This window comes from Micropterus dolomieu, linkage group LG01, assembly GCF_021292245.1.
Source record: "Micropterus dolomieu isolate WLL.071019.BEF.003 ecotype Adirondacks linkage group LG01, ASM2129224v1, whole genome shotgun sequence".
Taxonomy (NCBI): Eukaryota; Metazoa; Chordata; class Actinopteri; order Centrarchiformes; family Centrarchidae; genus Micropterus; species Micropterus dolomieu.
Window position 1 is genome coordinate 18,075,688 of NC_060150.1, and position 15,491 is coordinate 18,091,178.

The 15,491-nt window shown below is 41.9% G+C and overlaps 1 protein-coding gene across 3 annotated transcripts in view; it reads right to left on the reverse strand.

The window, feature by feature from the left end:
• LOC123977727 (methyl-CpG-binding domain protein 5-like) overlaps window positions 1-14,903 on the reverse strand; it is a 51,683-nt gene extending 36,780 nt beyond the window's left edge. For 2 of the 3 annotated variants that reach the window (XM_046060669.1, XM_046060653.1), the window contains exon 1: window positions 14,776-14,903. The gene's annotated coding sequence lies outside the window, so the exon portion shown is untranslated. Of the gene's footprint in view, window positions 1-14,677; window positions 14,700-14,775 lie in introns of those variants that run through there. The other variant, XM_046060661.1, reaches the window with a different exon arrangement.
• Window positions 14,904-15,491: the final 588 nt, after the last annotated feature.

Here is a 15,491-nt window from a genome sequence, read left to right on the forward strand (position 1 = left end):
ATTCAAGCACATTTTTGTTCCACCATCACTTCTCGTAAAACTGTCAATATTCGAAATCTACACAGCTGATTTCTCACCTCAAAACTTCTCAGAAGTGGATTTAGTGATGAAATTCCATACGAAACTGTAAAATGTAAAACTTTCTGTTGCTGGCCTCTGTCTGGTGCACGCAATGATGATGCAGTGAATAGTGTATATTCTCTCTGACCAATCAGCAGTCTGTCGTGTCTTCACGTTACGTTTTAGTATCCCTCAGCTCGCTTGGAACCTCGACGGAGGTGAAGTTATACGAAAAAAAAGGTACAACATTTCTACAATGGAAAACCAAACAAAGGCGAGTCGAGCCAAAAGGGCCTCTGCTCAGACTAGCTGGGTTTGAGGGCGTGCCTGACCCCGCAAGCTGCTTGGCAAGCTTTATGACGTGTTTTCATTGTGAAAACAAGTAAAGGAAGTCAAGGGCTGGACTACAAACGAGCTGTTTTCAAGCGGTTCAGAGCAGAGATTTCTGTGGGAGATGGGAACTCCCCTTTTTTAAAACAATAATGTCATGTTTATGAATATCAAAACAGCACAACTTTTCAACATCAGGTTTAATTTAGTACTGAAAAGTACCTTGAACAATTTTATTGAATATCATAGTCACTCTACATCAATATTCATAACAAACTGTACAGGGTTAAAACGTAGGGGAACTTCACTGCACATCATTTCTTTGAACACCATATATACAAAATCGTGTTATTGAACAACATTTTTAATAAAGAAATCTTATTGGGTTAAAGTACCTTGAATCACATCATTAAATATCAGTCAATGAACAACGCATTTTTTACAAACATTGTCTAAAATAATAATAATTCTTGCTAAATAAACATATTTGCATAAAATCAACATTATATGTCTTTTTAGCATTATCCCATATGACACAGGATTTTACTATATAGTGTGCTAGTGAGTAAAAAGTGTAAGTTAAACACATTTTATGAAAGACATACTTACCTTTCACCAATATTTGGGGGTGCTTCAGGGTCTTCCTGATTGTGTGACATGCTGTCTGATATCGTGTCAAAATAAAATTGCTCCACTTTGCTTGTTATTCCGGATGACATTGGCTGAATGCGAGTTTTGGGACAGAATGCTCCAAAGCATAACAATCAACTGAATGTCATATTCTTTGTAATATATAAATATACTGTTGTCAACACTCAAACAATAATGCCTGTTAGGGTGCATCAAATTTGAATGGGAAATTTTAATTTCAAAATATCAATTTGGCTGGCATTGCATTTTGTTCCAATTAACATAAAAATGAATTTTGCAAAGTTTTGAGGAATTCCATTGAGATTTAGGGGTGCCACCTAACACATGAACTTTGGCGAAATTTCGAAAAATGTGCAATTTTTAGTCTAATTGCCAAAAGGTTGACCTGGAAATGTTGAGTACAGTGAACTTTTACAGTAACATGTTCTATAGGGTTATCAAAGTAAAAATTGTTTGTTTGCCCTTTGGGCAACTTGGGCATTTCTCAGAACTTTCAAGATTCTCCATTCATTTGTCCTAAAGACAAAATGAATGGAGGTCAATGGGACACGTTCACGTGGCCTTGCGCTTAATTTTGTGCAGCAGTGATGGATATCGGACACACATAAAGTTTAATTGACTTATTGTTAAACACAAGGGCCGATACTGACACACTTAAAAGAACAAACCCTCTCTAGTGGCTAACTCACTGGCAACTTACAGGGCCTAATGGTAAGAGCTGACATTAACTAAACTTCAAACTTAATTGCTCAGTCTGTGCCAGAGTCTGCTCTATTGAGCAACATCACCAGGGAGAAAGAGAGAGGAAATGGAACCGGAACTCTGAACCTAGCAAGTGCAACTCCCCCCAGATATGTCCACCCAAGAGTAACCGTCCTAATCAGGAATTGGCTTGCGTTTGCAACGGCGAAGGTTTGGCTGTTGATTGCAGTCATGTTCAACTGCCTGCAGCACATTCTGCAGGTGCTGCTCCTTCCTTACCACTGCGATGAAGTCGGATGTGAGCTTGACGCCACGCTCGGCACAGTCATTGACCACGTTCATTGCACGTACATTGACCTCACTTTTTTTGAACGCAGCATTGGTCGCCCATTCCTTCACATCGAGAGACGTAAATTCTGGATCAATGTGCAGCTGGTGCATCCCAAACCAGCAATCCTTATTGGTGAGGTCAACCAAGCTGGTGGTTGGCAAGAGGGTGGGGAACTTTGGCTTGCCAAAGCCAGTGACAATGCGCTGCTCAGGGACGTGCATGGGGAGATCAGCGTGCTTGTGCTCCAAGATCGCTCTGGCAAGTGCACGCTTGTCATTATTGGGCACCTTGCTGCTGAAGAGAGCCAGGGGTAGCATCTCACCTGTCAGGTAACAGCGATGCCTCTCCAGCGCCTTGATCACTGATGTTGCAATGCCCTCATCTACAGCCTTGTATACCTGCAGGTGGTGGTAGAGTGTTAGGTCATTCCAAGCAGCATCCGATGTGAAGCTCCATCAAAGCCAGCTTGAGAGTATAGAGCAGCTTGGCCATCCATCGTGCCTTGTGGAGCGCTCCCGGTCATCGGAAGGTCACTGCCTTGGAAGTTCAGCATGTAAATTGCCCAGGAGTGGTTACTCGATGTTGCCAGGAATGTAGCGGAACCATTGGCTGCTTGATTCTTGTGGCAACAGGTTCCATTTCTCTCTCAGACGTGTGACCAAGGTAACCTCTGGCGAGCGTGATGACTCCACCTACAGGTCTGTGAAAACCTGGTTCAGGAGGATCTCACCAATGTGGTGCCGGCAGCCAGACCAAAGCAGTGGTCGGCCCAGTGAGAGCTGTATGGCAATGCAGGCTGCTGTGAGATGGCTGGTGTTTGACGCAGTGGTGTCAAATGCCATGTTGACAACCTGGTCAGCGCAGCACCAGTCCTGCCGCAACTTGCATGTCAACCGGGCAATGATCACTCCACATGCCTCATTGGTCTGCTTCTTATACGCTGGGACACCAAGCAGTTTCAGCCGCTCTGCATCTCCAACCACCACTGTAAGACGCTCCTCCAACTGGCGCACATTGCTGAGCATTGGTGTTAACTTCCTGTCCCAGTGTAGGGTGCACAATGGAGGTGGTGTCCACTGCTTGTGCTGTTCCGCACTGATTGTCTCCAGCACTTGGCGTCTTGCTCGCTCTGCTGTTGCATAAGATGCAGAGAGATGTGTACATTCACCGCCTGACTCTGCAACAAGGCCACGCGTGAAGGCAGCCTGTTGCATTGGTGACATCTTCAACCTTGTAACCAGTGACACGACACTTGGTCGGCTAAGGGTGTCATGTGGAATGAAGACGTTTTCCGCAGCTTGTTGACTAGGTGTAATGAGCACCAAATACCTATAAATATGACTTAAATGACTTATGATAAATAAGTGTACAAAGACACAACTACAGATATGATAGTAGTATGTAATAATACATACCCAACACAGAAAGATCACCTCAAAAAGAAAGATCACCTCAGTTTTCTTGAGCTGTAGTATTGTTTACCTCTCCTATCTCCATGGCGACCATTGAGCACTGTTAACCACTTTATCCAACAAAAACAGATGTGCGGTGGCACCCCTAAATCATCATGTACTGGAAAAATATTTTGCATGTGTTGTTTCTACATATATTGGAACACTTTTAGCACCCAGGCATATCAAAGTTAAAGAATTGTGTTTTTTGATGCACCCTAATGCCTGTGGCAGAGATGTTAGGGTTTATTAGATTTTTTATTATTATTTATTTATTTATTTATTTAGCTTTTTTGCATTTCAGCTTGAGGTTATCCGGTATGACATTTTGTGACTACAATGTCTAGTAATTCCTACACTTTGTAATCCCCTCAATTTATGTTCATATCATTTCATAAACAGAATAGATTCAATAAATGTGCTTTTTATAAAACATTTACTTATTTTGATTTCATAAAAGGGGTTAGGACATCAAAATTGCATGTCACGTCATTAAGAGAGTCATTAAGTGCTCCGATCAGGATTTTTTGGGCCGATCACCGATCGCTGAAAGCAGTATCGGCCGATACTGATCACCGATCACTGGGTCTATTTGGAGCCTTTTATTTATCATGTAGCATTATACAGTATACTGTATATTTATTTAATTGGTCCTAAAAACAATGTATTAAGTGTTAAAGTTAACAGATGATAAAGTATCAAGAAATGATACTGAATGAAACTGTTTATTTTATTGCCAGGAAACATGGGCAACAAATTCCACTCAATCTGTGTAAGAGACTTAAACCATAGCAGCCTTTGCCTGGTTACTGTGAACATCTTATAGCTTAACAAATATAGCTTTCCTGTGGAATAAACTACAAAAACAGAACAAACAGCATCTTTATAAATTTACTACAACCATAAAAACTGCAACAAAAAAGGCTGTAGCCAAAATATTTAGGAGATAAAGGAGCACAGGCATCATGAGTTGATGATAAACTCTGAAGTAGCCACTTTTTGTTCTGGAAAGCTCAGGCAGGTTCTGTGGGCTTTAGGAGAGAGAGGGGAGTGGAGAGAGGGAGAAGGGCTACAGAGAGGAGTCAAAACTGTCTTCAGTGAGATTTGAAAATAAGTAAAATTTAAAAAATAAAAATAGGCTACAGTGTAAATTCCATATTATACAGTCAGATGTTAATATTACATAGGCAGTATGTATGTATGCATGTATGCTGCCACCGACTTTACCAGAGGAGAGAATAGCACACTTTAAAGAGGGCCAGAAAGTTTTTATTTGATTTCATAAAGGTTAAATATACGGGAGATTTACGCGGAAACCAATAACAGGTGAGAACGGAAAAATACGGGAGAATCTCGGGGAAAACGGGAGGGTTGACATGAGAGGAGTAGAGAGAGGAGTGGGGTAATGTGAGGCTACATCCACACTGCTACGTTTTTAAAACAGTTTTATAACGAAACCGATCTTCTCCGTCCACAGCAGCGTTTTAGCTGCGTATCAGAGTTGATCTCTGTCTATATTACAACAACTGAAAACACACATCTAGTGGCCGTTCAGGTAGCCTACACTGGGCATGCGCGTGCCAGTGTAAACATGAAGCAGATGGTCTACTCCGCAGTAGCAGACAATTGAGCGAAAGAAGAAAGTAATACAGACCAAGAACCACACCAGGCTTTTTTCTTTTTTTTGCATTGACCGACAACAAAGTGGAACTGTTACTGAAAGTAACACGGGAGTGTGAGAGACGGCGGCGGAAAACAGTCTGGGAGTTGTCCCAAAGTAAATACAGCGACATGCACAGTAGGCTAGGTTAACTGTTATTTACACAGTACGAATAGTTTAATAAAAATACCAAAATTAAAACTCCTTAAAGCATCGTGTTTTTGCTTTGCATGACCGACTCACAAAGCCAAATGTGAGTGTGTGTCATCGTTTTATAAAGTCCTCTGTTTTGTCCATCGGGTCAGCAGCGTTTTCAAACAAACATCTTCTGATCATAGACTGCATCACCTTTTTAATCTGGACAGGAGGCGGAAACGTAGCAAAAGGTCTCCGTTTTTGTAACGAAAACAGAGAGAGAGCGATGCAATCAGCTGATTGAGTGGCACCGCTATTTGCATCAGGAAACTCACACTGAAGGATCAGTCTCTCTTTGCCTGATGCGCTGTGTCTGTTAAACTCCGGTTGCGGGTGGCGTGTGAGTGAGATGAGCACAGCTGCGACAGTTTCACATGAATACTCCTGCGTGTTGCTCCACTTGTCTGATTGCTGCTCAACTGTAATTGTAAATGATAATGTGGGCGCGTTAATCCCTTCTTGTCTGAGAAGGACTTTGGTGCTAGCTTACTTTGAAAACCGCTCAGACAGCGTAGTGAAACATTTTAGCTGCCGTTGAAAATTTGTCTGGCGAGTATTGCATCGTCTGATCGGCTTTTCTTATCGGCCTTTTTAGCGCCCACCGATCAAACTAGCTAAAGCCATTATCGGCCGATTATGATCGGTAACCGATCGATCGGAGCACCCTTACCCAATAGGTGTGTATCAAATGGCCTCTGCACAGGTGAATTGGTCGGCATATCGTTGGCAGGGCAGATCAAGCTAATATGTCGGGGTGGTGATTCTCCTTGTTGTGGAGCTTCTTTTTCAGTGGGACGAATGCTTTCCTTTTCTTATATGGCGTTGTGGACATGTCTCGGAATATCATAATTTTTGAGTTGCCATAGAGGAGTGATCTTTTCTTACGCGCTGCATCTAGGATCCTCACCGTGTCCGAGAAGCAGAGAAGCCAGATCACAATGGCCCGCGGGAGGCCACCTTCCCCGGGGCGTCGCTGGAACATACGGTGAGCACGTTCAATTTCTATATGATGGTCTTCATCCAAGCCTACTGTTTTAGGAAGCCAGGTTTGTAAGAAAGCTATTGGGTCATTCCCCTCCACTCCCTCCAGGAAGCCCACAAGTCTCAGGGTCTGTCTCCTTGCACGGTTCTCTCGGTTGTCTAGCTTGTCTTTCAGGCTCGACATTTCCTCTTCCATTATTTTCTTATAGTCCGCTAGGGCTCACAAAGAAAGCTTAAACTTTCTTTGTCATTGGCATGGTCCGCTTCAAGGGTTTTGACACAATGATCCAGTGCTTTGGTGTCACCAGCAAGTTTTTCCACAGAGTCAGAAAGCGTGGTCAATTTTTGGTCCAATGGATCAATCACAACAAATGACCTTGAACTAGCAGCCAAAAAACCGTCCTGCTCAGCTTCCAGACCGCAGTCTGAAGAGGAGATGTAAGCCAGCGCTAACTGCCTTCGATTTTCCAGCACTTGGAAAACAACAGACAGACTTTAATTAACAGACACAATGTGACCTGCGAGATTGAAACTTGGCGCTTAGCATTTATTTTTTTAAATATCACAATGAGGTTTTTGTTGTCTAGCTTTTAATCCCAGCCCTCTCATTGAATCCAATGCAGTCCAATCTGACATTTATTAATAATAATTTCAGCAGCAAAAGGTCATGGTGGCCAATTAAATACGTGCAAGCGCACATGCCTAGTAGATTATTTTTGCATTTTGAACAGTGTATTTCTACGGCTTACCTAGTCAAAGAAGCGTCAAAATACTAGGGCTGTCCCCAACTAAGGATTTACATAGTCGAATCAGAATCGTCAAGTCCTGCCTATAGACGACGGATAGCATCACCAACACCAAACTCACAACAAACGGACCGAGGCAGTGTTAGGCTGGAGAAATAAATTATTATTTTTTATCAAGGGAGTCTGGTAGCTTTGATGAGAGCGATATAGTGACTGTTTCTGGTTGAACAAAAAGGATCTTACTCTTAAAACAATGGTCTCTCTGCAGGGAAACCTCCATAATATTGTCAGACACTAGATAGCAGGCTTGTTCCAATTGGCCATTGGATCACCTATTTACGATTGAAGGAGTGATCAGCGATTGGTTTTTCATGCACCGATATTACGGCGATTTTAACCAACTCACTATCACAACTAAGATGACATAAAAACAGTCTGTAGCTGTCTGTAACAATCTGCACCACACTGCCGTGTTTCCCATTCATTGATTTGTTTGTGGCAACACGACACACCACAATATCAAGGCTGACCGCCACATACTACCATACTATTTAATGAGTAAAATCCTAATTTATTGTGGAGCTGCGCACACCGCATAGTTTCGCTCAGCACCTCTGCTTGCTTCCTCTCAAACCCATAGAAATGGAGCCATGTGTTTAACGTTACTGAAAAACTAATTCATTTAAGTTAAGAAGTTAAGTCTGTCTATTTTCTTAACACAATGCTGCAAATGTCGGAGACCCACTTTCAAATAAGTTATAAGAAAGCATGCGAGGAGCCTAGCCAATAAGGATAGCTATGTTAACGTTAGAATACAGCTGGGCTGGCGAAGGTTAGGCCCCCCCCGCGGCGCCAAAGTTACATGGTAATTCTGTGAGAAACACTGTACTGTGCATTTACAGATGTTTTAGTGGTTTCTCTTAAAGCTAATAAGCCTTTCTCAAATATGCATTCTCTTCCATGCTGGCATTTCACTGACATGCTGCAACATAACACTGCCCCCTGGCGATCAGATCGGCAATCGGTGATCTCAAGTAGCCATAATCAGATGATAAACAAATTGATATAACAAAGTCACACAATAACACAAACAAACTAACCGACCGAGGCAGCGGTAGACAAACAACCCCCGAGATATGGACGGTAAAATTACTATTTTTATCTATGAATTCAGGTAGCTTTGATGACAGCCATATTAAACAAAGCTCAGTCTCTTTAGAGATCCTTACCATAATGTTGTCAGAAACTTGTAATAACAATCTGAGCCAGTCTGTGGCAAAAAAAAGCACAAGCGCAATTGCGCGCAAGGATAACATTGCAGCCCTGTTTCACTGCTGCCGACTGCAGTGTTTTCGCTCACTACTGGACCAAATAAAAAAATTGTCCTATTTAGTCACAGACACAAAATATGCAAAAATAGGGTCCAGGTTAAAAAACACCTAAGATACTGTAGAGTGATTGGGGGTAAATCAGCGGTCGGCAGTCGTTATGTGCGAACTACTCAACATGACACGTCAACACATCGCCGACACCAGCCAGAATCTAGAATGCCAAATATTTGGAGGAGTCGGCCGACTCGACATCCACATCCAGCTACCTACATGTACTAATGCAGGGGTTCTTAACCTTTCTGGCAGTCTGACCCCTTTCTGAAGTTGAAAATATTTCGCGACCCTCCCTAAAACTTGATATAACCAATTTAGACATCAGAATTGTCATGAAGAAATATTAGATAATCAAAATATGACACTATTGATAGATACCTAATAAACCTATATAATTTTTATGTAGTAATTTTGGTGGATTTTCCCCCACTCGCAGAAGGTGAATTTCAAACACTAGTAGAAGCCCATCAAAGCTGGTAAATGGGGCTGAATTCAGTATGTAAGTGATGGAGCTCCATGCAAAGCCTCCTCTCAGCCGCCGTTGCTGCTGACTCATAACTGCCCTGTGAGCTGCTGAGACCAAACCCAGTGACACTACCACAGAGGAAGAGAGGTAAGGAGGTAGTGCTACCCGTGGCACAGTAAAAACGAAGCAGCAGCTAAACGTACGCTGTTTATCTGGAAATACGCAGCAGCAACAGACGTACCTCACCATCTCAGGAGGAGAGGTGTGTAGCTTCGTATCAGAGAACCACATCATTAAGATCTCCTTTCCCAGAACTCCATATTTAGAAAATGCAACAGAGAAAACATAATTTCTATTGTTGTGTTCACATCAAAAGAAGAAACGTCCTGTTTTTCAGCTTAGTACAGAGTAGCCGTTTACAGTGACACCTCCATTTTTAAAGGTTTCTATTTGGTTTTTTGTTTGTTCAAATCAGAGACAGGAAGGATAAGAAGAGAAGGGAGTAATGTGCAGCAAAAAATCCTGGACCAGATTCAAATCAAAGACATTTTGATTAGAAATGACATAGGTGTTTTAGCCAAGTGTTTCCATCTCAACCTTTGGCAAAGAAACACTCCCTAAATCTGCCACCTTGCTAATGTGAAGGCACAAATTTAGATCTCACCTCTTACCATTTTACTGCATATTTCTCCCCCACCATTTCCTGACACTCTAGAACCAGCCTACCATGTACAAATTACATATGAGAAACTGCTAATCTGTAACCTTTTACTGCAGGGTGATCTTTTTTAAGATTACATTTTTGGCCTTTTTGCATTTGTAATTAAATATTGGGGCTACAGATCAGATTGGGGCTATAGATGTGGTGGAAACAAGTCGTCAGCTTAGATTGCTTGTTCCTGCTAACTGCTTATGCCAGTGGAGATGGCTGATCATGGAGACAACGTTAAGGAAGTTGCAGAGACTCTCAGTAGTCTTCACCTTTTGAGTAACGCACACCTGGACCACTGAAAACCTCTGCTCGCCATGACCCATGTTAATTGATAACATAATGTTGACGAAACGCAAAAAGTGGAACTCGCGAAGTGCAGCGCCTGGATGGTCTATAGCGTGCACATAACAGAGACCACCCCTGTATTTGGCACACCACCGCTGCGGCATGAATAACCTCCCTACTTAAATGTCACACAATCATTAATATCAATGCGCAAGTAATGATTTTAACTCGCGCACTGTGTGAGCATGTTAACACTCAGCGCTTGGCAGCTCTCTGTATATATGTGTGTGTGTGTGTGTGTGTGTGTGTGTGTGTGTGTGTGTGTGTGTGTGTGTGTACGAGTGAGGCTGAGCGAAAGAGAGAGAGCGAGGGGCAGAACATGACGGTGAAAGTTAGCGGAGGAAAATATTAGCAGTAAGTTTCAGTCTGGTAGTAAATGTGCAGTCTAGGTCACAGTGTATATGTTAATAGAAGTACGTAGTTTCTCCAACTGCTGGAAAAGTAAAGGTGGTTAGGGCTAGCTAACATCTCCCCTGCACAGCACGTTTTTGGCTGCTTATAACGTTAGTTAAATTAGTAACGAAGTAACCTTGATTAGCTCAGCTGTATGTCATTACTAACTTACCTACTTGTCAAGGGTTGAGAACATCTGGTACAATCTTAGACTAAACTGATGTAAACCTCTGTCCTGTATACATCCTGTACATACTGATAATTATATTTCAGTTTTCAGAGGAGTCTGATAACTGGTTGTTAAAGAAATCAGGGATCATGGAGATGAGGTTAGTGAAATAAATTAGGGATGCAAACTAGTCCTTTTAAGCTAATTAGGAGATGTTTCTTTTCGATTTTAATGCGCAAATTAAATGCTTTGTAATTATCCAGAGATCCTGTATAGAAGAAAATTATGCCTCGATAATCATTTTCTAAATCGCATCGCAGCCCTCTGAATCATAATCGAATCGTGAGGTGCCCAGAGATTCCCACTCCTAACGTAGACACGGTTACTGCACCCGGGTATTCCTCTATTCAGTAATGAAAGAAGGTGAAATAGCCTATAAGTTACCCGGATGACTTCAGTTATACAAACACGTGCATAGCCCACCATCATATCATATCTCAAAGTGAATGACAAATGTCACTGTTATTGTGGGGGATTTAACTTTAACATAATATGGCCTGGTCACGTACGAAACATCTGTCTGGTGTTGCAAGAGTGCCATAAACGGGTGTTGAGTTATAAATCAAAACCTATGCCACAGATGTCCAATTTAAGTTAACAAATAAAATTGGACTTAGCAATACAACAAATACTTTAGATACCGGTGAACTGGTGAAACTATTGCCGATTGACTTTCTCTGGAAGATTAAAACAAACAAAGCTGATATATTTCAGCTTTAACGGCATACCCGGCATCAAATGTCATGCAAATTGTGTGCATTAATGCAGATTTCTCTCCCGATGACTAGTTGCAATGGCACCAGCAATATGAAGCTTCACTGCACTTCAAGAGACAGAGTAGAACCGTTTGTAATTGTAAGTGGTATACTGCTGAAATGTATGTAGAGCTGATAGGGCTAAGAGCAGGCTGAAAACAATATTTATAAGAGGATTAGATCCAACAAAATTACAACAAATAGCATATCCAAATACGCACAAGCTTTGATGAGTGCACATTGCTAGCACAAACAACCATGGATCATGTACGAGTTAGGTTAAGGGCCAAGAAGGCATAACAGCGATTAGATATTAGACCTTTAAGATGTTCTGCAATTGCTGCTAGCATAAACAAAAAGGGAAATTGTGAAATGTGATCAATTATTGTGCAGCAGCTGAACACAGTTTTAGTCCTTCTGGAGCATTTTAGTGCCAAAACCTGACGACTCCTGTGACTCAAGAGGCGATGGTTACAATTGGTAATTCAATGAAACGTTTTTAATCACCTGGTCAAATCAGCTATTCATTTAGGAAATAAATATGGAAAAGGATCCTGAATTGAATCCTATAATAAAATGTTCCACCATGTCCTCAGCGTGTGCTGTTGTTGTCATTATTGCCATGACAAATGTTGTTGGGCAGGACTGTCCCTAATCCTTAATAAATGACAAAGAGAGTAACATGGAGCCTGACAACGTAACTGCAGAGTCGCCAATGTCCACGACTTGAGACCCGACTGCAAAAATAGTGTCATATATTTTGTAGCATCTAAGAAAGTAAATATGACCTATTCTACTAGGTGAAAGCAATCAACAAAAATCTAAATTATTTCCCATTTTCCTCCCCAACATAACACTGAGGAAAAGATGCAGCACCACGGGAAGTTTATTAGCGTTTTGGCGCAAAACAACCTTGCATGTGATGGGAATGCTACACAGTTTGGACTCAATCCAGTCTTCAACTTCATACAAGCAGCATATGGAACAAGAAGAGGACTCGGGGAAAGGGTAATGCAGAAAAAGACATAAATAAAGTAGACTTACAGCAATGCAGTCCCAGTAAGGAGAAAATGTTTTAGATAAGACCTCAGATCACAATGACAAGTGGAACCCCAGCCAAAGGCTCTTGAGTTACTGAATTTACCATTAAGGATGGCAGCTTATGTAAATGAAAATGTTACATCTCAATGTCTAAATTTGAAAGAATATGATCAGACAAAGTAGCTTGTGTGCATTTAATTACATGGTCAAGAAGTATTTGTCTTTCTCTTATGTCCTGCTATCATTTAAGTGGTTCATATTGTGATATTTGGTACATTTTGTTATTTTACAGTAAATTGACTGCATCCTAACAGCTCTTTATTTATTGAAGTGATCACTGGAGCTTAATGTCTGGAATTAACTCAACTCATGAAGGTCTATCCAACCCACAATCCCTTTCTAAATTGTCCTGACTCATCCTGACCAGAACAAGAAAAGTAAACTTTTTATCTCCTAGCTTGGTACAGCAGCCAGTGAACTTCACCTCATGATTCAGATCAGAACAAAACACTTAAACGATGACTGTAGGAGAACACAACAAAATCTTTACCAGCATTTGGAGTACAGTAAATTACCAACCAGAAGCCTTAATTCTTTGCTGAGTGCCAAACAAATAAAGTGAATTAGAAGAGATAAAAAGTGAGAGGATACGCTTTGTCAGAACATTAAAATCATGGGAACACGTTCTCAGTCCAGCACAACCTAAAAAGACATTTTTGTCTGAGCCTGAATGTGCCTCATGTCTCAGTGAGATTTAAGGTCTACGTTATTTTGTCACACACTATACATCATGTATGTTATTTGCAGTGGTGTTTAGATCCAGCTGGCAGAAGACAGGCAGGTTACACCAAGAATCAGAAATTACAATCAGGTGCATTCAGTGGAACATTCATGATCAGACTCAGGTAAATTAGAGGACTGTGGCTCTACTATATGTCACCTTGAATAGAGGCAGTGTTTGGGAAGTAATATAAAAGGTTGACTAGGCAGTCCAGGGTATGTCTATAGTCATAAATGTCCTTAACAACTTCTGAATATTTAGTGCATTGAGATCTGCATATCTAATCTATAAAAATGCATTTAGTCTTAAAGTGAACAGGGTCTGTAATATGCAGTTAAATAAAGCAAGAGTGGAGAGGTAGCAATACCAGTTCCCTGCACAAAGCATTTACTGTTTGAGTAACAATCCTAGGCATGATTTTTTTTTTTTTTAAAGGAATTAACATTAGACCCAAACTGTGCAACATCAAAATGGTACAGCAGAATGTCCTGGTCTCCTCACACTGAACCACAGAATATCCACCACTGCTCTCTCAGTACCTGGCTAGATTAAATCCATTAATTCTCAGCCTAGCATTTAAATCTCGCTGTAACTCCATTGAGTTGGCTAAGGCTAGCTTTAGGGGTGAATTAGCCATATTGTTTTGCTGCAGCCTTCAAAGTTGACAGCTAATCAAGTTGGCTACTTCGCTAGCTACATGACAAGACTTTCTCCCCCCTAAAACTGGAGAACATGACAACCGCTTGTGTACATTACCAAAGCAACCACAGTTGCCTGAGCGTTAGATAATAGCCAATTAGCTTGGTGAACATTAGCCAGGCTGCCTACCAACTGTGCCAAGTGTTTGCTTTATTAACGTTTTAGAGACGGCCGTCTGGCGTTAAAGGTTGTTTAACATTAGTTAGTCACAGGGCGAGACGTGCAGCTGAAACTCCATCGTCTGTGGGCCTCCGTGTTAACAAAAAAAAAAAAAAAAGTGACCGTGTCAACAAGCGAAATCAGTCTCACTGTGCTGTTTGATGCATTGGAAACAGCAACTGAACTAGCTGAGGGTTAACATGCCAAGCGTCAGCTGTCTAGCTACCGTTAGTTAGCTGAGACAGCTAGCTTGTTGTAACAAAAATGAATTAGAGGGCGAGCTCGGCTACGCTAATAACGTTTTAGCTTTTTATTGGCGAACCGTAACCGGACCCCTGCATGTTGAGGACCCAAAACCCAAGTTCCGACTTTAAACTGTCGAAGTGAAAAGCAGATAGGCCCGCCTTAGGTTACGCCAAGGGGCCAGGCAAGGCAAGGCCATGGCCAGGCCGAGTTAGCACGGGTTAGCTTAGCATGCTACAAGCTAGGTAACAGCCGTGCAAACCCGTTTGCAGAGAGAGAGCGAAGAAGAAGAGAGAGAGACGCTTTTCAGGCACCAACGTATCTGTCTGCGTCAAATCAAACCGTAAATAGTCCGTTCTTACCCGGGCATCCCGGCGAATGCATACCGGCACTGAAACAGTGAAATGGCCGAGTAATAGTACGTTTCTGACCTTTGAAAAATTAAAAATAAGAAGCCTACCCATTAGTTCTGTGGCTCTGCTGGTTCTCCTACACTGGGATATTGGAAATGATGGAGAGCCGCACTGCGCCTGCGCGGCAGGAGCAGCCACCAGATGGGAGGTGATGCACGTTACCTCCAGAGCTCAGACACATAACCTCTGCATGGCAAAAGTTTAGAATAAAACTATAAAAAGAACGAGGAACAACTGGATATGTGGGTGGGCTTCTCTCTAATGGTTCCCACAGAGGGGTCTGGGGCTCTCCAGGGTTCCTGGGGCAAAATGAAGAAAAGTTCATGTATCTGTTATTTCCCTTATTTGACTTTAGTCATAGGGTGACCAGACGTCCCGAAAAATCCGGGACAGTCCCGAATTACGAGCAGTTGTCCCGACCCCTTTCCGGTTTGTCCCGAAAATTAGATGAGTTTTGATTATAGCCCAATTAAACATTAAATAGGCCTACTTATCGTTGTATAGTTTTCTTGCTCCAGCAGGGGTTGCAGGTTATCTTTAAATTGTGTCAACAGCGTTGTTATACCCACAAAGTAACACTTGGCTCTTTTCCCCTTTTTTAGGGCCCGAGCACGACCGTGTGAGGTCCCTATTGAATTTGCTCGGATTATATATATTTTTAGGGCCCGAGCACGACCGTGTGAGGTCCCTATTGAATTTGCTCGGATTATTAGGGCCCGAGCACGACCGTGCGAGGTCCCTATTGAATTTGCTCGGATTATAT